Here is a 27562-nt window from a genome sequence, read left to right as displayed (position 1 = left end):
CAAGCATTCCCAGGGCACTAATGGTGACAGGTAGGAATGGGTACTGAATTTGCAGGTCCCAGCACAAAATGAAAATGCAGGGCGCCTTGTTGAAAAATGATTAAGAATTTCAAGATGGTGACAGCAGAGCATTAAGCCAAGCACAGGTCACATTCCCACAAAACCAACCTTGGTGACAAACCCAGCACAGAACTGCTCTGTGTATTAGGAAAGGGCTGCTCAGCTCACACCCAGGTGTCTGCAGCCATAGCCCATATTATCTTTGAATTCTGAAGGGCAGCAATATTTAGGGAAATTGCAAGCACACGTGTTTCCAAATGCTGAGTAGGGCAAGTGCAGTGAGGGGAGTGGTTTTCTGAGAGAGTGGGTGGAGCCAGCTAGGTTGCCATTGGAACTGTGGAACTGACTGTTCCCCAGACTCTGGCCTAGGAAAAAAAAGCCTGCAGCATATGTACAGGGCCTGTTGTTGTTTGCTGCAGTGTGTTACAACACAGCCTGGCAGCCTCCCGTGCCTTTCTGCTTTGCTCCTGGAAGAGCCTGGTCCCAGAGCATGTGACATGGCCACACAGCCCTGCAGATTTGCCCACACTGCTCCTTGCTCTTCCCTCAATTACTAGGCTTTTCCAGGTCTGTATTCGTTTTGCTCTTGCTATCCTCCCACTGCTGGGGAGTCCATTTCCTTCCTCTTCCATACTCCTCTATCTGGCAAACACAATCTTTTAAGACTCAGCTCTAGGATCACCTCTTCAACGAGGCCCTCCCTGCCACTCCCAGGAAGAGCTGATTCCTTCCTCCCTGGAGCCTTCTATGGTGCCCTATGCAGACATCTGTCACAGTACCTGTAAGATGAGGAGTGTTGACGTGTAATGTGGATATCACTATCTTCTAGGCTGAAGCTCTCAAGGGCTGTAACAATGTCTTCTCAACTCTGCATACCTTGCACAATGCACAGTGCTTAATATCTGCTTTAGTAAGCATAGTAGATGCTTAATTAATTAGTGCTAGTATGCAGAGTAGTTTTAATCACCACTGTATTGCTGAATTAATGCATGCATAAATTGTTTCAGTGACTCTTTCTGACATCTGATCAAAAGGGAAGCTTTTAGGCATACAGACAGGGCCCTTGCCCTTAAGGAAGCATCAAGGTTGGCTCTAATTGCCTTTTCCGCAGGCACCACCTCTTGAAGGCAGGAATGATTTGTCGAATTGGCTGTTCATAAAGACCTAAATGACCAACGTGGTATAGTATAGAGAGCAGATTTGGAGCTAGGAGATGCAGCTTCTAACCTAGCTATGAGACATTACGTTTCCGTAGGTAACTATGAAGTCCCATAGCTATGGGATTTAAGGCTTCTGTTTTCACACAAAAAATAAAGGGATTGAGCTAGTTATTCCCCAAGGCCCAGAAACTCTATGGAAGCTACTCAGAGATTGCTATCTGCTTGGAGGGGCCTGGGCCCCTCTTGAAGCTGAGTTTGCTCAGCAGACCTACCCTTTGGGGGAGGGGTGCTGGTAGAGAACACAAACATTTTTTTAAGGTACTTTGCTGTCTCAACCACCTGGGATCTAATGTTTGAAAGGTTCGCAAAGTGAACTAGCTTGTTCAGGCATTACTTTCTCTGGAAGTAAGGGGTGGGGTTGTGCGTGAGTGCGCGCGCGCGTGTGTGTGTGAGTGTGTGTGTGTGTGTGTGTGTGTGTGTGCATGCGGTGTGTCTGTGCGAGCGCGTAGGGTGGAGGATGGGGGGTCGGTCAGTTTCCTCCAGCCCCACAAAGGGCTAGGGTCAGACACGTGGGCTGGCGCGCAGAGGCGGAGGTTACACTGGAGCGGAGGTGCAAATGGACATGGGCGGGGTCTTATTTGCATGGACGGTTCGCGGCGACCAATCCGGGCTAGCAGAGCTGCAGCCCGCGCGCCTTTTGGGGGCGGACTGACAGCTTAGGGGCCCAATGGAAGTCGGGTCCTGCGGACGGCAGGGGCGGGACGGCGCCGGGCGCTGCCCGGGGGATTCGGGCCGGTTCGCGGGCGCTGCCAGTCTTGGGCGGCGGCGTCCGGCGCGCGGGCAGCCTGCAGGGAGGGCTGAGAGCGAACCTCGCTCGGGTGAGGCGGAGAGAGACCGAGCCGACGAGCAACCGCAGCGACAGGTACCGGCTCCGTGGCCGCAGGGATCGGGCGGGCGGCCGCGGCGCCCCGGGAGCCGAATCCCCTCCTTCGCTGTCCAGCCGCCGCCGCGCCGCCTCCCCGCCCCCTCACGCGGCTCCCGGACCCGGGCGCAGCGCGTTCGAGCGAGCGAGCGAGCGAGCGAGCGAGGCCGGGGAGCCTCGAGGCCAGCGCGGCGGAGGCCCCCAGCCCCACTGCGGGGCCCCTCTGCGCCTAGCCCGCCGCGGGGCCGGCGCTCCCTCCGGGAGGCGTGGAGCCGGGCGGCCGCGGGAGCCGCTCCCGGTCCCCCCGCGCTCCCTCTCGCGGAGGCGAAGCCGCTCGCGCCCGCTCGTCCTCACCCGGCTTTTGTTTCCCGCCCGGGTTGACAGGTCCCGGCTCCGGCTCCCGTCGGCGGTCCCCGACTCGCCCGAGGCCCGGCGCCCATGACCGCGGCCGCCCGGAGCAGGCGACGGGACCCGCGCAGAGCCGGGCGGCGCGTGAGCAGCAGCCGCCGCCGCGGGCGGGAGAGAAACTTCGCCCTGCGGGGCCGGGCGGCGGGAGAAGTGGCGCCGGGACGCCGAGGGCGCGATGGAGCCTCGCTCGCCCGCGGGGCCGGTGGAGGGTGAGGATAACGGAGCGTCCGGCTGCCGCACTCCTCGCTCTGGGTCTGCGCTCCCGGGCGGCGGATGCGGATGCGCGTCCCCCGCCTTCACCTGCCGCCCTGGGACGGAGGACCCGGAGCAGCATCCCGGCTCTCAGGCGCGCGTGGAGGGTGCCCGTGCGGCGCCCCTTCTGACAGGCGATCACCCTGATGCCGCCTGAGAGCCGGGTAAAAGTTGTTTCCAGGCTCCTCATTCAGGTCGGTCCCGGGACGTTACAACGCGTTCCCACCCATTGATGTCTACCAAGGCTGCTGTCCCCAAACCCAGTGTTAGACACAGAAATTAGGGGGTCAGCGCGTAGATTGACCTCTGGCAATTGATGACCCTGGAGGAGCATCTGAGTCTCATTTAAAAAATCGGTGTCTGCAGTGGTGGCGAAAGCGTAGTAAGGTACAAGTTGTGAACGGAGAGCGGAGAGCCGGCGCTGCCCCGCGCCTCGGGACGGCGTGTACTACGTTTGGCCGCCATTCAGTAAATTCTGCACGAAGCGGCTTGAGCTCGGGGCTTTGCGTTTACTTTTCGGGAGTATGTTTTCCAGTGAATGGGAGCTTTCTTTGCCTCTCTGAGGGTAGACAGGAGCGCTTATTTTTATTGTCTTCTCATTTTGTTGCATTGTGGACAAGGGACAAGTTAAGGCAATATTTTGGGTTAGTGTTTTTAATCCATGGAGTTCTCCCACCCCCACCCCCGCCCAAGGGTTTTTGCTTTAGAGAATTATAGTAGCTTTTTCTTGTGCTGTTTGAATCAGAATTCAAGGATAGGCTCAAAAATTTATTATTCTGGTGGGAAATTTTTATTTGGCATACTTTCACTTAGCGTTTTCTGTCTGTCTCTTTCCAACTGACCTCCATTTAATGATCTGCAGTTGTAGCCCTAACCAATTTAGGACATCTACAGAAAAATGTATTTTAAAATGATATATAATAATTACTTTTAAGAAATATTTTTTAAATGAGGGTTATTAATAACATTCATTTGTGAGAAACATTGAGGTTACTCATTTTTTCTAATGTGTCTTGTTTTATATCTATTGGATATGATTTACACTTAATATATGTAACTTTAACTTCTTAAAGACAAAGCTATAATTTTTACTTAATTATATTACCTTATTAGTGTTTCATTGAATGGTAATTTTACTTAGACCTCTAACCAAGGGGCTAGTTGTGACTATTTGGGATTTAAAAAAAATAATCAAAGATGGTCTTTGTAAAATATTTTATTTTTCTAAAACAACAGGCATATATGTTATGAGGTCTTTTGCCTTTCCAACATTTAACAAAACAAGTATGTTTCTGAGTAACTTTTTTCGTTTGGGGAATTTGGGGTGAATCTTTTTTAAAACATAATTTTAACCAGTTCAACATGAAAAACTTAGAAAATATTGGATTAGATGACTAATTAAATCTTAAAATTTCTGTTTATTCTTAGATTGGAAAAGAATACATATCTTGAGTTATTTTTAGTTTCCTAAAGGTTTCTTAGCTTCAGATGGAATCAGACTAGAGAAGAAAGACATCCTCTTTCTGTAGCAGTAGAAGTTGTTGCTCTGAAAGGCCGGGTTGGCTTTTTGACCCTTACTGAGGGTAGATGAATTGCACTGAGTGGCCTGTCTTCATGTACAGTATTTTTTTCCTATATAAGTAGTTGTAAGGAATCGCATAAAATTGGGGAATATATTAGTTGGGTAATTATAATTACTTGGGTAATTAGAAGTTTTACAGTCTTCATTCCAAAATGGTGTTTAAATATATCACATATAAGTTAAAGTTATATTTCATAGTTTCATTTACACAAAAGAATATTTTAGGAACTTTAACTCTAAAAGTGCCTTTTATAATTAAAAGCCCATTTTCAGTTTTTAGATATTTTAATTACTGATTTTTGTCCGTTTTCATCTGTGGTAGACAGTATCGTAAAATTATCAACCACATTTCAGTTTCAAAATTAAGCATAAGTTGAATTCTAACATCTACACAATAAACGTTGGGAGTGTTTGCAAGTCATTTACCTTCAGGTGTGGCTCCTTTTGAGTTTGGGGTGAGCAAGTATTTTTGAATGAATAAAGCTACAAAAAGACAAGGACATGTTCAAACAGTTAAATTTGGGGATAAATCAAATGACACTGCTAGACATCGGTACTGCTTTATTTAGCAGTTATACCTGGCATTAGGAATATCCACTGTAGGCCTTTGATACAAGGTGAGACAAAAGGAGCTTTACGGTTGTGAGTACCCAAAGCGCAGAGTTTATTCTTGTAATATTATTTATTAATTATTGTATTTTTTCCTATGTGAACTGTAAACCTACTTTTGCCCCACCCTGTATAATCTTCACAATTCCTAAAGAAGAGTCCATATTATACATATTTTGGCCCCCTAAATTCTATAATTATTTAATGCTGAACAATTAAAATGTGTATTTTATAATTTTGAAACTATTTGAGCATTCTAACCTAGCTGATTAGTAATTACATTTGTTTTTTTCATTATTTTAAATTTCTGAATTTTTCTACAGTGCATTTTTAGTTTCTGACAGTAATCCCCCAAAGTGTAAAGAAAATTAAACCTATACTCATCAGAAACTGGGTGTACATTGGTATGTAAATCACATAACTATTGATTTAAAACACTAGCCACTTATGTGTGATTTAATTTGCAAATAAGATGTTCATTTATTGTATAAAAGACAGTTCTGCCAAATGAGACAGGTTGGGATAATTTATAGTAGGGCCTTACATAATTTACATAAATAGGGCCTTATGTACACTTGTAACCGTAATCTGTGTAGCTCATGGATCACTGAGGATATTTTAGCAGTACTTGAAACACTGAAATTCAAGCACTGAAAATAATTTGTACCTTACAGTTTGTTCTGATGAGAATTGAGCTACATTCTGCTGAAACTTGAACATGTAAGGCCATAGTGCTCAAAAGGGGCAAGTTCATTTTATGCTTAATTTAGTATTTAATTCTTGTTGTTTGGAAAACACCTGGTTAATGAGAGAGAAGAATCACCAGAGGGAGTATGGGGTCTACACACATGGTATACCTGTTTTCTACCCTTGGTCTGGAAGAAAACACTTTCAAAATAAGAATAAAATTTTGTTTTGGTTCTCATATAATCAGGTAAAAGATAATAGAAAGTAAGTTGGGAATTGTGGCTGTTTGGAGCTGCCGTCATTTTTGTAACAGTTAATTGAGGTGGTTTTCTTTTAGAGAGAGGTACAATTATTAGAAAAATGAAAATGATGTATTTTCAGAGTGAAAGAATGAGTTTTTAAGTAAACAGTTACACATCTGTGAAAGTTAGGGAACATCCAAATACTAAGAATGTTTTTTTAAGATAAAAAAAAAGCAGAACATTTAAATTGGATGTTTTTGAAATTGCCCATTCTTTGGAAGAAGGAACAAAGATGAAGAAAGATGGAAGACTGGAAGAGGGCTTTTCCCCCTTTTGTAGCTGGAGACCCTTCCTGAAGCAGGCGGGGGTTAATTCTAGAGCCCTTTGTAATGTCCTGCCTGCACCTTGGCGTTTCATAGGTGATGTTAAATGAGGAGCCATTCCTAGGGCCCTGAAAAGGACCATTGAGTTAGCAGAGGCAGGGCTGGGAATTTCAGGTTGATCTCTTCAGAAATCAGATTTGCATGTATGTTTGTTTCCTGCTTCTGGAGATTAAAGAGCCTGCTCTGCTGTCAGCTGAAAATTACACAGTGGTATTTGAAAGTCAGAATGTCTCTATCGCAGACTCAATGCTGCAGCGAATTACTTTTAGGAATGGAGAAAATACATTCTCATTGAGGATAAAATAGTCTTTACCACGTTAAATATTAACCGATGGAATTACTTCCATGTTCAGCGTTTAAAAGAGCAAGACAATAAAATAAAATCTTGTAATCTTAACACATTCTAGATTTTGCCCCTAGCTTAAAAATTACTGCATGGTGGATGATAACATTTAATGTTCTGAAATTCTGGTTTGGGAAGGGGATTTGTTGTGAGACGAAGGTATTTTCATGGAAGCAAAATGGGGTAATTTACGGGGAGAGAAATTTGTTTCTTGTTTGAATTGCTCTTAAGGTACATAATACTTAAGAAAAATTGAGGTTGTCATCTTTCCCCTCTTAGATTTTCACTATGGACTTTATAAATTCTTTTAATATGTTTTTGTTGACCCTAGATGGACTTCTCAGAATCTCTTCATTTACATATGTGTAGCTATGGGTGTGTGTACTGTCTACGCTTGAACAAGGCCGGGGCTGGGTGTGTCCAGCCCCTGCCCCCAAGCTGAAAATCCAAGTATATCTTTTGACTTCTCCAAAACTTAACTGTAGTTGGCCCTTCGCATCCTAGGGTTTGGTATCCACAGATTTTACCAACTGGGATTCAAAACAGTATTTTCAATCTGCAGTTAGTAATCTGCAGATGTGGCGAGCTAACTGTACTAATAGCCTGTCTTTGACTTACCGATGACATAAACGGTTTATTAACACGTATTTTCTGTGGTTTGTATTATATACTGTGTTCTTACAATAAAATAAGCTAGACTAGAGAAAAGAAAATGTTATTAAGAAAATCAGAAGGAAGAGAAAATACATTTACTGTATTTATTGAAAAAGATCCACGTGTCAGTGGACCCGCATAGTTTACGTCTGTGTTGTTCAAGGGTCAACTGTATATACACACATACAGGTAGGTAGATACACAGGTAGATAGATAAAATTTCTTTTTTTTCTTTTTTTTGCATTTTATATATATATAACTATATATTTACTATAGATATATGTGCATATATAAATCAATCCATTTATCCTTTATGACTTCCCAGGCTTATTTATATGCGAACCCCCTATTTTTAAATGAAATCTTACTACACCAAGAGGATTAAAGTACACGTCCATAAAAAACTGATACAAAATGTTCATAGCAGCTTTTCTCATAATAGCAATGAACTACTGATTCACACAACAACATATATGAATCTCAGAAATATTTTTCAGAGCAAGAAAAGCCAGACACATGAATGTACCAAGTGATGCCATTTGTAAAAAAGTACAAGAGGAGTCAGGACTTAGGTATGGTGATAGAAATCAAGTCAGTGGTTTCTGGGTACTGTGGTTGACTGGAAAAAGGCAAAAAGGGAACTTTCTAGGGAGATGGAAATCCTCTATAGCTTGATTTGGGTGATGGTAATTCAAGTGTACTGTTTCAATAACTTTATTTTCATATAATTTTTAACTTAAGGGAAGTTGCAAGATTAGTACAAGGAATTGTTGGTGTATACATTTGTTCAATCTTATTAAACTGAATACTTAAGATCTACATCTTACCATATGTAAATTTTACTTTAGCAAGGAAAAAAGCTACAAAAATTCATTGAAGGTGGGAGAATGACCTTTTATTTGCAAAATGTGAAATGCCTCCATTGAGAATTAATGATATGGAGAAAGAGAATCAGTCTTTTGTCTCTGCATATATGTATGTATGCTGCTTCTCTCTGAAGTTTCATGATGACATATTTCTTTCAGAAATGGGATACTGAAAATTATCTAGGGCAGAACTGCCAGCAAGGGAACCCTGCTTTACTTTGTTGTCCTGTGCATGTCACTAGTGAATGAGACTGATAGCTAGCAATAGCTTTCTGGGAATGGTGATGATTCTTGTTAAAAGAGATGCACACCTATAGTGTGCTGGGTTTTGCACAGACATGTACAGTCTTTACTGGCCAGGAGGTAGCAAACGTGTTGTCATTTGGGGATGGTGCTGTTTATCATAGGGAGGAAAGATTGGTGTTTGTAAACCATATAAACTATTCTTGATCACTGGTAAGTGAATTTGCTGCTCTCTATTAGTCTTAGTGCTTTCAGAGTCTCAATAGAGTGATTTGATTTAAATTACATCTATTTAAATCATAGCTTAGACTATAATTGTTTAAAAAATTCAACTTTTCCCTCTCTATGTAATTTTAAATATGTGTTCACAATTTAGGATTAGGTATAATTTATGGATATTGGTTCATTTTTAAAAATTCTTTCTCTTTTTTTGCATCTACATAAGAAAGTTGTTTATTTGGTTATTTACTGGAGTGGAAGATATTTGATATTATTTTGTTTTTTTAAAAAAAATAATTTTATTTACATTTATTTTTAATCCTCACTTGAGGACAGATTATCATTGATTTTAGAGAGAGAGGGAGTAGAGGAGAGAGAGAGAGAGAGACATTGATGTGAGAGAGAACATTGATCAGTTGCCCCCTGCATGTGCCCCAACAAGGGATACAGCCTGTAACCCATGTATGGGACCTGACCGGGAGTCGAACCCACAACCTTTTGGTGTACGGGACGATGGTCAGCCAACTGAGCCACACAGGCTAGGGTGAGTGAAAGATGTTTGAAGTAACAAGAGGTCTAACCAGCAGGTTCAATAAATTCATCATTGATGCTGGGGATAAACATCTATTTTGACTTTATTAACCAAAACCATACATTTATGTGTCTTATATATTTTTCTTCAACAAAAATATAAGTTCATTGAAGGAAAAAATGACAAATGTCCAACGTCGGCCAACATGGATAAAAGGACTTTTTCTGGTTAATGAATATATTCATGTTCCTCTGAAATGACAGGACCTTTTCACCCTTTCATGCCCACAAATTTCATTGTTTATTGAGAACAGATAAAATATTGGAAAAGATTTTACCTGTTAGCATTTTGTTTTGAGTTGGCATGACTTAACTGACATGAATTTTTAAAAAAATCTGTAGCCTTGGCTGGGTGACTCAGCTGGTTGGAGCGTCGACCATACAACAAAAGGTTGCGGGGTTCCATCCTGGTCGGGCATGTAGGGGAGGCAAACAATCTGTGTTTCTCTCTCTCTGTTCTCTCTCTCCCCCTTCCTCCCTCCCTTTCTCTCTTAAATCAATAAACATACCCTTGGGTGAGGGGTAAAGTCTTAAGTAGGCTACCTATAAAATTTATAGGTAGCCTACTTAAGACTTTATTCTGGAAGTTTCAAAATATCTAGAACTGGAGAGAATAGTATAATGAACCTCCATGTACCTATTTTCTAGATTTATTAATTATCAAAATTTTGGTTAATGCGCCTCTTTTAACTGTTAAATTGGTGTACCATATTTTCTCTCAGCTTCTTCCAAAAGTTTTTTTATTAGAGAAACTTAAAAAGTAGTGTATTCTAGCTCAGAGACTAGACTTTGGATAGATGTTAATTATGAAAATTTTTATCCTTAGCTTACTGTCAATTTATAGCCTGGGAAAGAAAGATTAATTTTTTAGCTTTTATTTAGAAGAAATTAGTCCAAATATTCTATATCTATAGAATAAAGTACCATTCATTTAGAAAGATAGATTATCTACAAAGGTCTTTATCTGAGGAATGCTGTTGTCTAAATGTTTTCCTGTTACCTTCTCTTTCTCTAAAAACTCAGCCATTGCAGTGCTTTTTAGGTCTCAAACCTATATCTTCTGTCTAAACTTCAGGCCTTCCAAATTTGAGGCCCAGATTTTCACCTATGTCTTGAAACTAAATGTGCTTAAACACCATCTCTAGCAGTTGCACACCCAACAGCCCTTCCCCCCAGGCCCTCCCCCCAAAAAGCCACACAATGTAACATCGCTTCTCTTCCTGACTTTTCCTCTTTAGCTGTTAATGACTCTGTGTTCTTACTGGTAGTTTGTAGCTGTTACTCTTCCTTTACTTCTTAAGCTCAGTGAGTCACTAAATCACTTTGGTTTGAACTTTACAATGTCTCTCTGTATCTTTTTGAACTTTTCATTTCTACTGTGTTTGTCCTAATTTGGTTAACATGTTAAAGCAGGAAGTTATCCCTAATTTATGATGAACTTCATACATATCAAAATTAAGCCAGGTTTCTGAAGTAAAACAGGGCCTTTTCTTCCCTGCCCGAAGAGGCTTCAGTCAGCCTTACGGGCAAGCACATCATGTTCAAGGCCTAGATAATCATTATTATTATTTTTTAAATATATCTTTATTGATTTCAGAGAGAGGAAAGGAGAGGGAGAGAGAGAGATAGAAACATCAATGATGAGAGAGTCACTGATCAAGCCCGCAACCCGGGCATGTGCCCTGACCGGGAATCGAACCCCGACCGCCTGGATCCCAGGTCGACGCTCAGCCACTGAGCCACGCCCGGCTGGGCAGATAATCATTATTTTTAAACCAAGGTGATGCAGTGCCCTTATGCAGAGGATATTTTCCCAGACTCCCCAGTGGATGCCTGAAACCATGATAATATGACCCCTAAATATATATATATATATATATATACACACACACACACACACACACACACAATATACATATACATACACATATATATATACATACACACTATGTTTTTCCCTATAAGTACATACTTATGATAAAGTGCAGTGTATGAATTAAGCACGTAAGAGAGGAACAGCAACTAATAATAAAATAGAACAATTAAAACAATTCACTGTAGTAAAAGTGATGCGACTCTGGTCTCTGTCTTACCGCGCTGTCCTCACCTTCTGACTTAAAGGAAGCGCTGTACAGCTGCTCGTTGGCGTACCCCAGGTGCCAGCGGCTGCTGCCGTGCTTGGGCCCCTGCCGTGCTTAGACAGCGGCCTCGTGCGGGTAGCATGCGCAGTGTGGCTAAGCTCCGCGTCCTGGGTGGGATGGCGCGGGTGGTGTGCAATTAAAAACCTATGAATTGTTTGTTTGTTTCTGGAACTTTCCCTTTCCTGGGGTAACTGAAACTGCAGAAAGAGAAACTGTGGATAAAGGGGTACTACTGTAGCTGATTTCCAAATCACTCAGCTCAAACCTGGTGAATGGCGACTGGCATTTTATCAAGGAATATAAGCAGCAGACTTTCTTAGACCACAGAAATGGCCCAGCATGAGTTCCTTCTATCCCGGAGTATCTGCAAGTGCTTTGCAGTTGGGAGGGGGGAGGAAATACTGAGACTATATATCACATTTTCAGGACTTGTAGTGTTTTCATGGCTAAAAGTATAGTTCTGTAGGTTTACTTTAAAACTCTTCTCCTATCCCTTGTCCCATTATTCCCTGGCCAAGGTAGTTCCTATCTAAAAGCCATTTTTGCTGAAAGTGACATGATCCTCTTTTAATTACTTCCTTCTTTACAGGCTCCAGGAATTGACATTCATCAGAAAGATAGGAGATGGAGGTTCGTTGGGAGGGTGTAAAATAGAAAGGAGACAATAGTGACATCCATTGTGCTTCCCATTAGCAGCTATCCAGCCTCCAGAGGTTTGGGGCTTGAGCCCTTCCCAGAGGGATTATAGTTTGGGACGCCTTGCTTTTGGTGGCTTGTGGAGATCTTCCATCTTTCTGCTCTTCTGGGAAATGCTCGCATCTCTTCCTGGTGGGAATGAGACCCAGCTTAAGATTACTGACGGGGAATCAGATAATGGTCTCCCTGTTTTAGGTAATCCAGGATATCTGATGGTTTTCTCCGGTGGGAACAAGGAATAGTACGGGCACTCTGAGATGCTTCTGCGGGAATTAATTTAATGGTTTCGAAGAGTGGAGAATGGAGGGGAAACGCGCCATTTCGGAAGCCTAGTGTGGTAGGAGTACCTGGGGGAGGTTCAGGCTGTTGCTGCTAAGGAGCTACCTGATCTTGGGCGAGTTAAGTAAAGTTATTTAACCTTTTGAGCCTTGTTTTAATTATAAAATGAGTCTGTCGGATTAGATAGTATTAAATTTAAAGTCTCTTTGCAGCTCTGAAATTCTAAAATGCATGTTTTCTCAGAAAACTCCTAATTTATAGGAGTTCGTAATTAATGGTTTTTCAGTTGCTGTTTCATGTACATACTTTTTTGTTTCCACTACGGGTTAGGAAAAGAAATAATTAAAGGAGTCAGCATTCATAAAGTTGATTGGATTTTGGTGTTTTCATTTATGTGTCCCCACTGAATTTATTCTGGATTCTTTCGCCTTCTATTTGTGTCCATTTTCCTGCCCCCCTTTATCATCTTCACTTTACAGTGGGACTCTCCTCTCCCTCTTTTCCTTGCCCCTCCTCGCCACTGCTTTTTTTCTAGCTGTCCTTCGTTGCCCGTATTTCATGTGGGCATGGAACTCATCAGCTAGACCCTCGAGTCTGATCTACCACTAACTTAAACGTAGACATCCTGCTAGTCATGAGGATTAACGGAGCCCTCTGCCCCATGATACAGACACTGGGAGATGAATCCTGGGGCAGAGGAAGCGGGGGAGCCGAAGAGGAAGGAATGGTGGGCAAGGGAGTTTCCAAGGATTTTTTGATATTTTCATTTCAGATATAAGTTAAAATATTTAAGTTTTGAGGATGTGGTGACTCTGCCCACGATATCAAAGTTTGGTCTTGAAGTCTAAGTGGGCTGGGAATTTTTTGAGGGCATCAGCTGTACCCCTAATTCTGAATCCTTAATGTTCAGCGCGGTGCTGCAGAATGAGAGCAAGTTGAACTGAATTGTTAGGACTGATTCTTCAGGGTGTTTTGTGGTGGGCTGGAGATTAAGAGTGTGGAGTAGACCCTTAGGTGAGACTGTCACTACCACTCTGATATCGGACAAGCTACTTAGCCTTTCTAAGCCTCATTTTCTTCCTCTAAAACTGGGGAGGGGGCAGTGTTAATACCTACCTCAGTGTTGTTGTGAGGATTAAATGAGACAATACATAGTACTTAGCCTGGAGCCTGGTATACATCTTTGAGCTGTATTAAATACTATCACAGTTTTATTAATAAGCACTTTAGTGCTCCAGATACTATGTTCTATTAGGTTCTAATTAGCATTGTTACAGAATAAATAAGACACTTTGGAAAGGTAGGGCAGCCCTAGCTGGTTTGGCTTCATGGTTAGAGTGCTGGCCCGCTTACTGAAGGGTCCCGAGTTTGACTCCAGCCAAGGGCGCGCTCCTCAGTTGCAGGCTCCATTCCCGGCCCCGGCCCCGGCCCCGGCCCCGGGGCGTGTGGGAGGCAAGCAACCTAAATGTCTCCCTCCCATCAATGTTTTTCTCTCTCTCTCTCCCCCTTCCTCCCCCCCCCACTCTCTCTGAAAGCAATGGAAAAAATATCCTCAGGTGAGGATTAAAGAAAAAAAAGATAGAACATACACAATAGATAACAACCTAGGTCGCCATGGTAAGTGGCAAATGAGTAGTTTACTTAAACACTCAAGGGGCAGAAATAATTGCTAAGCAGATGAGGAGTTCAGGAAGGTGACGGAGTTTGCTTGGCCTGAGCTTTGAAGGACTTGTTAGCAGATTGAGAGGACAGGCTCCTCGGGGCCGGACTACCCCGATGGGAGCTGGCTCTGCTGCGGCGTGACCTTCGCAATACGGTTAACCTCCCTCCGAGGGCCGCCGAGGGAGCTAAGGGAGCTGACACGTGTCACGCTGAGAATGTGCCTCAGACACGGTTAGAGTATGATAAATTAGTGGTATAAGCTGATAGGAGTGAAAATGAGTTTCAGATAGAACACCGAGTGATGATGAAGGGGGGTGATCCTGGGTTTGTTTGAAATGCTGAAGCCAAACTGGCTGGAGGGAATACCCTGTCGGAAAATAGTGGGCGATTATGTCAGGGCAGAATTATGAATGATTAAGCCAGGGACTGTGACATCTTCCTCTACGTGCTGAGGGAACTTGGGAGGATTTCTTGGGTGGTTTGTGAAGCATTCTTGTGTCCTACAGATAACATTTCTAAGCCTGTCTCTCTAGTTCTCACTGTCTCTCCTGACTTCAGTATAACTGAAACTTCTATCCAAACTAATTTTTTTTTAAAAATATGTTTTTATTGATTTCACAGAGAGGAAAGGAGAGAGGGAGAGAGAGAGAAACATCAATGATGAGAGGGTCACTGATTGGCTGCAGCCCACAACTCGGGCATGTGCCCTGACCGGGAATCGAACCCCGATCGCCTGGATCATAGGTCAATGCTCAACTGCTGAGCCACGCCCGGCTGGGCTATCCAAACTAATTTTGACAATGAAGCTCACGATCTTTCTCCCGAATTGTTATGCCTCTTTAATTTGTTCATTTCTTTTTGTAAATATGTCCATTTCTTTTCTCCAGTTTAGCGGGCTGTTTCTGCTACTGTTTTCCTCTCTGTCCTTGAAAATCCCAGTCTAGGTCCTACATCACCAACGCCATAAAGTGGGAAGGGCCAGGTGGAGGAAGGGAGGGAAATACCCTCTAGTCCAGCCATCTTGCTTTGCAGGCGAGACCTTGAGGTCCAGAGAAGTGAAGTCGCATGCTCAAGATCCACAGCTAATTAGTGAGCAGGCCTGTGTCTTCCGGAGCGAAATGAAGGCTCCGTGTCGTCCTAGTGTGGTTCTCAGCCCTCTGGGTGGGTATTACGGTAGTACTACCAGTACTCTTTCTACTAATATGATTAAACACCAAGATAAAAAGTAGCTTTACCACCAGGAATAAAATAATGTGATAATAATTCACCCTCCTTAATGAGAAACCCATGATTACATTTTTTGGATGAGTGTTACTATCCTTAAAGTAACATTTAAGACCAAGACTCCAAAATCTGCTTCATGAAGAAAGGGTTTCTTTTTTTTCATTTTTAGAGTTGTTTCTCTTAGGGCTGTTTTACGAGTGATTGACAGGACAGTAAGATTAGCATAAAAAAATTGGGCACCAGCCCTGGCCAGGGTAGCTCAGTGGTTGAGTGTCACCCCCTGCACCAGAAGGGGGTGGGTTTGATTCCCAGCCAGGGCACATACCCAGGTTGGGGGTTCCTTCCCTAGTGGGGGGGGGCAACTGATCTCTCATCCATGTTTCTCTCCCTCTCCCTCCCCCTTCCTTCCTCTCTCTAAAATAAAAAATAAAATAAAATTGGAACAGTTGTACTTTCACCTCACAGGCCCTGACCTTGTACTTCTGTTGCAGTAGTTTCTAAGGTTACATCTGCTTCAGTCTCTTACACTTAAACATAAGCCACACTTAATGGTGAGAAACTTATTTAAGTCTCGTTTCCTTCTACATTGTTTTCCTATCTCAGTGCAATTTTCCTATCTAGATGCAATGTGATAGGATATCTCAAAAGCTCTAAGCTTGGGGTCTGGTTACTCTGCTTGCTCAGTAAGTACTCCCTTCACTTTTTACAGAGCAGGTAATTTTTTCTCATGTAGATGAAGGCAGTTCCTAATCACTGAATCACTATGGCAGCACCCATCTTCCTTTGAAATGTTTTAACGTTGGCAAGATGCCCCCCCCCCCAATTTTGAAAAGTCCTGTGTTGCACGGGTGTTTTTAGTCACATTAAGCATAATTTTATTGTGAAACCATTTTGCAGCTGGTAATCATGTCCTGTGTTCTTTCCCGTGACTAAAGATGGAAAGGGGCAGGGGTCAGGTTACATAGAGATGCTCCAGGCCTCTGCTCATCTGGCCATACTCCTTACAGTTTTGAAAAACGGACTTCTGGACTGGATTCCTCTTTGCTTTAATAGTAAATTTTACATGATTTTTAAACACAGTGAAGTTGAATTGTGTAATCCACACATGTCTATACGAAAGTAAAACCCCATGTCCTCAGTGCTTCGTAGCAGACCACTTCCTTACACTTCCCACGGCTTCGTCTCTTCCCGTCTTCATTTTTCTGAAGGGAGAAAGGATTTTTTTCTCTCTTCTGATCTGTTACTTGTTTTGTATTTGAATGATTACTCTTTATAACAGATTTTTTAAAAATGTTTTTATTGATTTGCGAGAGAGAGAAACATGGATGTGAGAGAGAAACATTGATGGGTTGCCTCCCATGTGCGCCCCAACCGGACCGAACCCGCAACCCGGGCACGTGCCCTGCCCCCCGCAGGGCGACGCTCAGCCAACTGAGCCACTCCAGCCAGGTCTAAACAGCTTCTCATGCGGAATTGTTTCATTGTTGTTTGAAAGAAATCTGTTCAACTATTTATTTATGAATGGTTGTTAGCCTTTTCTTCTAAATTTATATAGTAACAAATGTTCTGTTAACTTCATTCTTAGAATATTTGCATTTTCTGTAATTTAACATTTTTAGGTATAAGCCCTGCAGTTCTCTATGTTGAGAGAGAAAGGGAAAGTTGATTTTTGTCACTTTTATTGTATAAATTTGGTTGTCCTGCTTTTCCCATTTATGATCATTTTCTGGTTTTTATTTGTGGCTCCTGGAAGTGGAGTGCTTTTATATTGTTATGCATTCTTATAGATTGTAGTTCTTCTTATGTAATGTGTTTATTTCTCTTTTCTATCTTTAATATGATTGTGTTCTAGGTTTTCTTTAATTCATGATATATTTTTGTATAGTTTATCTAGATTTGCCAGTTTGGGTTTTTTTTTGGTCTTCATATTGTTTTTGTTCATTTTAATATCTCCTTTTATTTCCATTTAACAAACTTTTTGGTATTACCCTGTATGAATGTTTTCATGTATGTGTGTGTCTATAATTTCTAAAGAAGTGTGACTTTTTATCCCTCTTTTTAAAAGATTTCTAAACTATTTAAATATTTTTATACCTATGGTCTATTTTGCATCTGAGAATGCCGATAACAGTAATAAGATTTTTTTTTCAATCCTCACCTGAGGATATTTTTTCCATTGCTTTTCAGAGAGAGTAGAAGGGAGGGAGGGAGAGGGAGAGAAACATGCATGTGAGAGAGACACATCTACTGGTTGCCTCTCATATGCACCCTGACAGGGGTGTCGGGGAGTGAACCTGCAACCGAGGTAAGTGCCCTTGACCTGGAATGGAACCCATGACCCCTCGGTGCGTAGGCCAGTGCTCTAACCACTGAGACATGGGCCAGGGCAACAGTAATAAGATTTTTAAAGCATTTCATGTGAGTTTTTTTTATGACAGTTACCTAGCTTTGCCAGACCAAATTTGTTAGTAAATTAAAAACATTTAAAAATTGTAAGTCCTCCTAATCTAGCACCCCAAATTTAGTAATTTGTCTCTATCTTGTGTCATTTTAACATTCTTTTATTTTAGAAATGTGCCAATGGCGTTTCTAAATGTAAATCATGAACTATGTTAAATAATTAACTTTAAAAGAAGAAAATAAAGATACATTTTAGAACCTACATATTATATAAATATAGGTTGACAGATTTTGTTTAACAAATTGAAGTAACAGATTATTTAGAGGTGTAAAGATAAAAATCTTTTAAATTGTTAAATTTCTTTATAATTTGTATTTCATTCATTGCAAGGGTTTGATAGTTTGTAATTAAAACAAGAAAGGCTAGGACCTTTAAAAACAAAGTCAGAAAACAAGCATAAATCACTTGACAAATAATGAGCAGTACGAAGGAGTGCAAAGAAATCTTTACATCAGTCATCTGAGGCAAGATAGTTTTTGTATTTGAACATTAAATTTAGCTCTGAGCTTCCTGGCAAGCAAGAGAAAAAAGGAAACAGGATGGGTTTCATAGTTATTGTCTGATAAAGAAAGCATATCAGTTTTTCAGGAGAGAAGCTTTTTCTGAATGCTAAGTTATAAAAGGAGTTTGTTATGTGAATTCTTATATAAGGAATATAACTTATGTTTCCATTTTTATAAAAATTTAAATTCTTGCTATTGCTGTTATTTGCCTTGTACCATTTATATGGAGTGTAGTTATATTTGGCCATATTAAGTTCATGTCCACTGTTGTGAAAAGTGGAAATACCATGTCTGGGGTGTGTTTATATATTGCCTCTAGAGTTGTAGCCATTGACGAACAGGAAACTGAAAGCTAAAAGTTCAGGAAATGTATTGTATTTAGACCTTGTGGAAAAAATATATATGATACTTAACTACTGAAATCCATGGCCATTTGAAGACTAAAATTTATATATGCGTTTAGTTAGAGATGAATATTATAGATTCTTATAACGATGCTGTCAGATGCTGAAGTATGATAATAGATACAATATGTGCATTGTAGGCAGGAAAATTGTGCAATGCTAGAAAAAAAATGCAACAGATTATTATTATATGTGTTCAGCTATACGCTTTCAAGAAATAGAACAGCTGGCACATCAGTTGAATTCTTAAAGGATGTCTTATTTCCAGAGAATTACAGTTTTGGTTTTAGTTTAGTTCCAGGGAAGAAGAGGTCTCTCTTTTACAAGATGACCCATTTTACTCTTACAAGTTCTGATGTTTAAGTTTTATTTTCTCCTATTGAATTGAACTTTGTTTTCCTGTAACTTATTAATATACTCTGTAGCTTTCTAAGCATTGAAAAGAAATCATTAATTAAATGTATCTCAAGTGTTTTGTGGGGGTTTTTTAGGTATTGTGTCATTTTATTTTATTTGTATTAATTTTTTATTGAGGTAAAACATTAATATTATGGCATTTTAGGTACCTCAGAAAATACTACTCATAATAATCTTTTTAAAGTTATTTTCCTGGTCAGAGGAGGTATGAGTAACACATATGCCTGATAACCTGTATTTTTCTTACTGTTCCTATACTTTTTTTTTTTTTTAACAGGATGTGATTTATATAGATTCAACATTCTTATTCTTTGAGACAAGCATGAAGTTTTAATAGCTTTTTTAAAACAGGAATTTTCTGATAGTGTATTTTTGTTGCTGTTCTATTGGTGTATATTTCAATAAAAGAGGTAACTTAGGACTTTTTCACTGTTACATTAAATGAACATTCTATTTATTACAAGGTTCTTTTTAGGAATTTTAGCTGCTTTTTTTTTTTGAAGTATGTATCTTTATTGATTTCAGAGAGAGGAAGGGAGAGGGAGAGAGAGAGTCCTTGTCTGGCTGCCTCCTGCATACTCCCTGCTGGGATTGAGCCTGAAAGCTGGGCATGTGCCTTGACCGGGAATTGAACTGGGATCTCCTGGATCCTAGATCAGTGCTCAACCCCTGAGCCACGCTGGCTGGACTTAGCTGCATTTTTATAATCATTTTAATAGCCTCATTAAAATTAGCCTCTTTTCCGATTGATTTGGGTTTGGATCTGTTAGGGACATGTGTTCACCTCTGAACTATTATGGTGGCCAAGAGGATGGGAAATGCTGACTGCCAGAAATTGGGGGTTGAGGTCCACCCTAAGAAGTGAGGACTGTGGTTCCCCAGCGGAAAGTCCCAGAATGTTTCCAGCAGAGGGGGGAGTGATGGGCTTTGAGTTGATCAGAAATGGAGTCTCAATGCCAGATCATAACGGGCCTGGTATAGTGGGGTAAGGAGTGTAACTTTACCCAGCAGCTGTTGCAGTCCATGGTTCTTTGAATAACAGTTTTTACTTTTCTCTTACTATGTAGTACATGTTCATTGTACAAAAAATTTAGTAAACAAAAAAAAATTTGGTAAACATGTAATCAATGAAGAAAATAAAAATTTCCTGTAACCTTTTTTTTGCTTTTGAATGTTCTTAGTTAATTCTCTTAAACTTCATTTAGCATCTAGGTTACTTATTTATTTGAAAGGGTGCTTGTTGAACAGTTCTTTCTACAAATGTGGCTTCTAATAACTTTTTAATTATAAAGGAAATAGGAGTTAATAATTTGTTCTTTGTTCTTGTTTGATATAATTATTCTGTAAATTTGTGTCTATTTTACGGGAAACCATAGGTATAATAGGCATAATGGGAACACAGCCCTGGGAGTCAGAGTGTTTTTTACAGGGGAAACAGGAAAAATGAAGACCAGAGCCCTTTGTGAGCGCTTGGGCGGGAGGGAGGAGGCCCTTCTTGTTCACCGTTATGTCAGTATCCTCAGGCACAATGCCTGACACATTGTATAAAGTGTTCCATAAATAGTTGTTGAATGAATGGAGGAGCTTCTCATTAAGAGTTTTGAGTGGCTCATATTTCCTGCACTGTGGATCATCACGATCGGTTATACAGTAGTCATCTAAAGTTAAGAGCCTTTGCTGTGTTCAGCCTTTTCTTTTTTAAGTGAAAATTTAATAAAATTATTGTTTAAAAGATATGTACACACACACAAAAAAAACCAAAAAAATGAGTCCTAGTCAGTTTGGCTCAGTGGTTAGAGCATCGGCTCTCAGACTGAAGGGTCCTGGGTTCGGTTCCAGCCAAGGTACGTACCGGGGTTGCAGGCTCGATCCCCGGCCCCGGTTGGGGTGAGTGTGGGAGGCAACCAGTCGATGTCTCTCTCACATTGATGTTTCTCTCTCCCTCCCTCCCTCCCTCCCTCCCTCTCTCTCTCTCCCACTTTCTCTGACAAGCAATGGAAAAATATCCTCAGGTGAGAATTAAAAACAAAGCAAATACCTTGTTTCTTCCCTTGAATCCCATTCTCCAGATTAGCTGCTATTAATGGTTCGGTATATTTTTTTCTAGACATTTTCTTGCATTTACAAATGCAAATGCATTTTCTTGACACAAATAGAATAATGTGCATTCTGTTCTGTAAGTTACTCCCCCCTGTGCCATTCTTAAACATCTTTCCATGTCCGTTCACACACAGCTGCCCCTTTATTTTTCATTGCTGCATAGTGTTCCCCTTGTTCCGGGGGATATATAAGAAATTTCAGTTGTGCCCCGTTTTTAAACACAGTTGCAACAGTGTTGTGTTTAATGATCTTTTGCATGTAATTTTGCTTGTTTCTATGAGAATATCTACAGGTAATTTCCTGGAAGTGGTATTGCCAGACTAAAGGGTATTTGTACATAAATTTTTTAAAAAACACGTTTTTATTGATTACAGAGAGAGAAAGGGAGGGGGGGAGAGAGAGAGAAAATCAGTGATGAGTCATTGATCCGCTGCCTCCTGCACACCCCTGCTGGGATCGAGCCCGAAACCTGGGCATGTGCCCTGACTGGGAATTGAACCGCGATCGCCTGGATCCTAGGTGGATGCTCAACCACTGAGCCACACTGGCCGGGCTGTACTTCAGCTTTTGATAGATACCGGCAAATTCACCCTTAAAGATATTTTACCACTTTGTACTCTAATGTTCACTAAGTATATAGAGTGTTATTTTCTGATAACCGTACACGCTGTCATTTTAGAAGGGTTCAACTTTGAAAATGGACCTTTCTTCTGGTAATTTGAGATGTTGAGAAGATGGTAGATTCAGCAACATATTCCCGTTGTCTCATGTAATCAGTTGACATCCATGTGCAAGGCGGTGGACTGTAGCCTCCACCGACCCGTGGTGTGCGGTGCACTGACTCAGGCGCGGAAGAGGGAGACGTTGGTTTGCTAGGGTTTGGCCTCCTAGAGAGTTGAACATAAACGTTTACCAGCGGCGTCCTGAAGGGGTAGGAGACCCCGAGCGCTGACCTGAAGTTTGGCTTTGTTGCGCTGGGGAACCACTTGAAGGCCTTCAGTTCGGGAGTGGGCTGCTGTGAGGGGTCTCCTGGCCGTGGGAGGGGAGGGTGCGTGGGCCGCAGAAGGCAGGCCAGCGGAGCCTGGGAGTGCAGGGCGGGGGTGCAGAGGACCCAGGGTACGGTCAGGGCTGTGCAGTTGGACCGTAAGGCACTAGGAAGCGCAGTGAGCAGTTGGCAGGGCCTGTTGATTAAATGGAGAAAATTTGTGTTAACGTAAAGCTAGAGTAGCCAGATAATAAAGGTAAGTATATTCAGAAGGTGCCAGTGTTGGAAAATAAAAATAAAATAATTTTATTAAAAAATATAGGGATATAAATGGATCCTGAAGTGTCTATAGTCAGGCGATTAAAGATCAAAACTTGGAGAAGGGAACAGGGACAGATTATAACTAGATTGGGAGTGGTTGACATTAAGAGTGGCTGAGTTCTGGCTGGCATGAAGTGTTGGCTGGGCGTTGCTCACCGAGAACTGCATTTTGAAAAGAGGTCCTCAGGAACGGGAGGTGGGTGAAAGAGTAAGTGACAGAAGGAATGAAAATCTGAGGAGCAGAAAAAAAATCAGGAGAGAACGTCACTGAAACCTCACTCATTCTTTTACTCTCTGTAATACTGTCATTACTGGTAACATGCTGTCTCTACTGGAAAACATCATGTTCTTCCTTTGGTAGTGGTATCTCAGAACATTTCAATGGGTTATTTTAAAAATGGAGTTAATTTTATTCCTGAAGTTGAATATTTACTTGGAAAAGGGTCTTGGAAAAATGGTTTGGTGTCATATGCGTTCAGCTCAGTTGGTTGGAGCATCGTTCGGATATGCCAAGGTTTCGAGTTTGATCCCCGGTCAGGACACATACAAGAATCAGCCAGTGATGCATCAGTAAGTGGAACAACAAATGGATGTTTCTCTCTCCCCCTTCCTCTCTCAGATCAATTACAAAGAAAAAGAAAAAAAGTACAGCTCATGGTTAGACAGGTAAAAGTCCAGATAGATACCTTGTGTATTTTAATTGATCATTTAAAAAATGTGTCCCGCATATGAAAAAATGCTCAGTGTCACTAATCATCAGGGAGATGCAAGTTAAAATGACTATGAGGTACCACCTCACACCTGCCAGAATGGCTCCATCAACAAAGGACAAGTGCTGGCGAGGGTGTGGAGAAAAGGGAGCCCTAGTACACTGCTGGGGGGAATGCAGACTGGGGCAGCTACTGTAGAAAGCTGTGGAGTGTCCTCAGAAATTAGAGCTGGAACTGCCATTTGACCCAGTGATCCCACTTCTAGGAATGTATCCTAAGAATCCTGAAACACTAATCAGAAAGAATATAAGCACCCCTGTGTTCATAGCAGCGCAGTTTACAATAGCTAAGATCTGGAAGCAGCCCAGGTGCCCATCAGGAGATGAGTGGATAAAAAAGCCGTGGGACATTCACACCATGGAATACTACGCAGCTGTAAAGAAGAAGGATCTCGTACCCTTTGGGACAGTATGGATGGACCTAGAGAGTATTATGCTGAGTGAAATAAGCCAGGCAGAGAAAGACAAACATCACATGATCTCACTCATATGTGGAATCTAATAAACTGGTGAACAAAGTAGACCCAGAGACATTGAAGCATGCAACAGACTGACGTATAACAGAGGGAAAGGGGGAGCGGTGGTGGGAAGAGATTAACCAGAGAAGTTATATGCATATATGCATAACCCATGGACACAGACTATAGTGTGGGGAAGGCCTGGGGAGGGGGCTGGAGGAGGGAGGAGGGTGTCAATGGTGGGGAAAAGGGGGACATCTGTAAAACTTTCAGCAATAAAGATAAGTTAAAAGAAATGTGTCCTGGCTTTTGAAACTTGGCTAATAACAAATGATAAGAATCCATATCTTCTTAGAAGGAAATAGTATGAATTTAGAGTTTTTACTATCTTAGTGTTTGTTAAGATGGTGCCTGTTCACAGGAATGATTGATCTAGAAGCAAAGTCAGGAACCTACAACCCTACTAGAGTCAGCGTGGGAAGTTGTCAGAGTGCAGGTTCTGGAGTCATTCTACCTGGTTCCACTGCTCACCAGAATGCTGTGGTCCTTAATTTTGCCATCTGAAAATGGCAATAATAGCTCCTACATCATGGTTATTGAGAGAATCTATCATGGAATTAACATTATGGTAAGGAGATGCCATATGTGCCAGCTGGTAAGTGAAGGGAAAAAATGGTAGGGCCGATGCTCTCATTTCTTGCTCTTTTTATATCAGGTAATAGGGAAGGACTGCCTGATCAGGAAGTATTCGAACTGAGACCTGAAGGAAGCTCAGGGAGCAAACTGTGCGGCTGTCTGAGGGAAGGGTTCCAGGCAGAAGGGAACAGCAAATGCAAAAGCCCTCGGAGGGTGCAGCGAGGCGGCCAGGGTGACAAGAGGAGCAATAGGAGATGATTTCAGAGAGAGCCACTGACCAGCACGTAGGGTTTTATTTACTTATAAATATATCTTTATTGATTTCAGAGAGAGGAGGGAGAGGGGGAGAGAAAGAGAGAAACATCAATGATGAGAGTCCTTGATCGGCTGCCTCCTGTACGATCGCCAGGGGACCGTGCCCGCAAGCCGGGCATGTGCCCTGACAGGGAATCGAATCGCAACCTCCTGGATCCTAGGTCAATGCTCAACTGCTGAGCCACGCCAGCCGGGCTGGCATGTAAGGTTTTAAACATAAGAAGGACTTTGGATTTTATTCTGTGTGAGATGGGAAGTCGTTGGAGTGTTGCCAGAGCAAACTTTTTTAAGGCAGCCTGCTTGTCACTTCTTTTCTTAAAAATGCTTCAGTTCTCTATTTCCTTTGGAATAAAGTTCCAATGGTTTATTTTGGCACACAAGGTCCTCCTCAGTCAGGCCTCTGCCTATTTATTTAGCATCATCTGCCTCCTTCCCGCCTGTGCCCTTCACTTCAGCCAAGTTGGATTACGTGCAAGTCCCTGGATGGTCATGATGACTCTTGTCTTGGTGTCTTTCTGCACAGTTCGCCCTGTGGGAAGCCCTCCCCCTCAGCTCGCAGGGTCACTGGCTCTCTTTTAGAGGCCCACTTTGTGCTCCCAGAGCGCCCTGTGCCTTGTTCTCTCCCCATTCCCTTTCCTGGCCCTTTGTACCCCAGCCACGGAGTCTTGGAATGTGCTGCGTGCTTTTACCCAGCTTTGATTTTACTCTTGCCACACCCTTGCCAGTTGAAATTATGCCCATCCTTTAAGAACTAGCTCAAATGCTGCCATCTTTTCCCTGTAGCTCTTTTATACTTAGTCATAGTTCTCTTGAATTAAACTGTTTCTTTACCTACCTCATGCAAAATCTTTAGCCTTACTCATTTCAGTTTCCATTGTAGCCCCCAGTAGAGGGTCTTACACAGATTTCACGTTCAGTAGGTGTTCGTGGTGTGCAGCGTTCTTAGAATAATTAGAAAACCATTGATTGTCAAGCTGCTAAGGGCCAAAAACAGCAAAAGTGAACAAAGTGGGACACCTATTAAATTAACAAAACAAATCTACTGTCGCATAATGTTGATGATGGCATGGTTACCCTGGTTCTCGTGTTTACTACTGGCTCCACATTTTGAAATGTAGTTTGGCAAAATGTACTCTGATACATAAATGTTCATGGTTTTTAACCCAGTGCACTGCTGAAAATCATCTTAAGAAAATAATACAAGTTAGAATGACAATTAAAATAGCTACTAATGTTGAAAGTTTACTCTGTGACAGGTCCCATGCAAAGCCCTTTACATGCGTTACTTAATCCTCAGACTCCCAAGAGGTGTGAATATTAACTTCATGTCATAGATGGGGAAATTAGGCACAAAGAAGTTAAGTGACCTACCCAAGATTATACACCTGCTGTGTTGTCAAGCCAAGATTCCCACTGAAGCAGACTATTTGAAGAATCCATACTTTTAATTATATGATATGATAAAAGCCTGGGCACAAAAATGTTCACAGCAGTGTTATGTAGAATAAATAAATTGGAAGTGATGTATATCATGAATTTTATGCTCCACCTATTCAATAGAATAATTTTTATAACAATATTCACTTCTTCAAGGCACACAAGTCAGTGAGTGGTTTCCAGTACAGTCAGAGTTGTGCAGCTGTTCACGGTATCCCTCTGCAGAACATTTTATCGCCACAGAAAGAACTCACATACCCTTAGCGGTCACTCCTACTTCCCCCATTACCCTGCTTTCTGTCTTTATGGATTTGCTTATTCTGGACATTTCATATAATAGACATACAGTAAATAGCATTTTGTGTCTGGCTTTCATTTAGCATAGTATTTTCATGTAGCATGTTATCAGTCTTCATTGCTTTTCGTTGCTGAATAATATTCCATTGTTTCGGATTCCCACATTTTGTTTATCCATTCATTAGTTAGTGGACATTTGGGTTATTTCTACTCCTTGGCTATTATGAATAATGTGTTAGGAACACTCATGTACAAGTTTTTGTGTGAACATTTGTTTTTATTTTCTTGGAATCGATTAAACGGTAAGTGTTTTAAATGAGCTGCCAGACTCTTTTCCCAAGCAGCTGCACCATTTTATATTCCTCCTGGAGTGCCCGAGGACTCTGCTTGCCCCACATCTGTGTCAGGGCTCCTTATGTGTCTGTGGGGTGTGGAGTGGTGCCTCGCTGGCTTGGCTTTGCATTTCCCTCGTGCCTGATGATACTGAGCATCCATCTTTTCAGGTGTCTGTTTGCTGTTCATATATCTTCTTTGGAGAAATGCCTACTTGAGTCCTTTGCTCATTTTTAGATTGGGATGTCTTTTTATTGAGTCGTAGGTGTTCGTAACATGTTCTAGATACAATCCTGTTATCAGATACATGATTTGCAAAAATTTCTTCCATCCTATGTGTTGCTTCTTCACTTCATGCCCTTTGAAGTGCAAAAGTTTTTAATTTTAATGGCATCTCATTTACCTATTTTTCCTTAGTTGCTTGTGCTTTCTGTTTCACACAGGAAACTATTGCCTGATTCAAGGTTAATGAAGATTTACCCTTGCATTTTCTTGTAAGAATTTGACAGTTTTAGCCCTTACATTGAGGTCTTTGATTCATTTTGAGTTACTTTTTGTTTATGGTGTGAGGAAGGGTGTCCAACCTTCTAAGCTTCTGCATGTAGAAATCCATTTGTCCCAGAAATCATTTATTGAAAAGACTTATTTTCCCCCCATTGAATTGTTTTGGCACCCTTTTTGAATATTAGTTGACCGTAAATCTAAGAGCTTATTTCTCAGTTCTTAGTAGTTTCAGTTCTGTTTCATTGACCTATGTGTCTGTTCTTACCCTAGTACCACACTGACTTGATTACTGCAGCTCGGTACTAAGTTTTGGAACCCTGAAGTGTGAGTCCTCCCAACTTTGTTCTTTTCAAGGCTCTTTTGGCTATTTTACTCAATTTTGCTGCGAACCCAAAGCTG

At 41.6% G+C, this 27562-nt stretch overlaps 1 protein-coding gene across 4 annotated transcripts in view; it reads left to right on the top strand.

The window, feature by feature from the left end:
- The first annotated feature begins 1946 nt into the window (after window positions 1-1946).
- FKBP5 (FKBP prolyl isomerase 5) overlaps window positions 1947-27562 on the top strand; it is a 90815-nt gene continuing 65199 nt past the window's right edge. For 3 of the 4 annotated variants that reach the window (XR_013999003.1, XM_081140159.1, XM_081140160.1), the window contains exon 1: window positions 1947-2142. The gene's annotated coding sequence lies outside the window, so the exon portion shown is untranslated. The remainder of the gene's footprint in view (window positions 2143-27562) is intronic. The other variant, XR_013999004.1, reaches the window with a different exon arrangement.

Source organism: Miniopterus schreibersii (genome assembly GCF_964146895.1).
Source record: "Miniopterus schreibersii genome assembly, chromosome: 6".
Classification (NCBI taxonomy): domain Eukaryota; kingdom Metazoa; phylum Chordata; class Mammalia; order Chiroptera; family Miniopteridae; genus Miniopterus; species Miniopterus schreibersii.
This window is presented reverse-complemented; position numbering and strand designations above follow the sequence as displayed.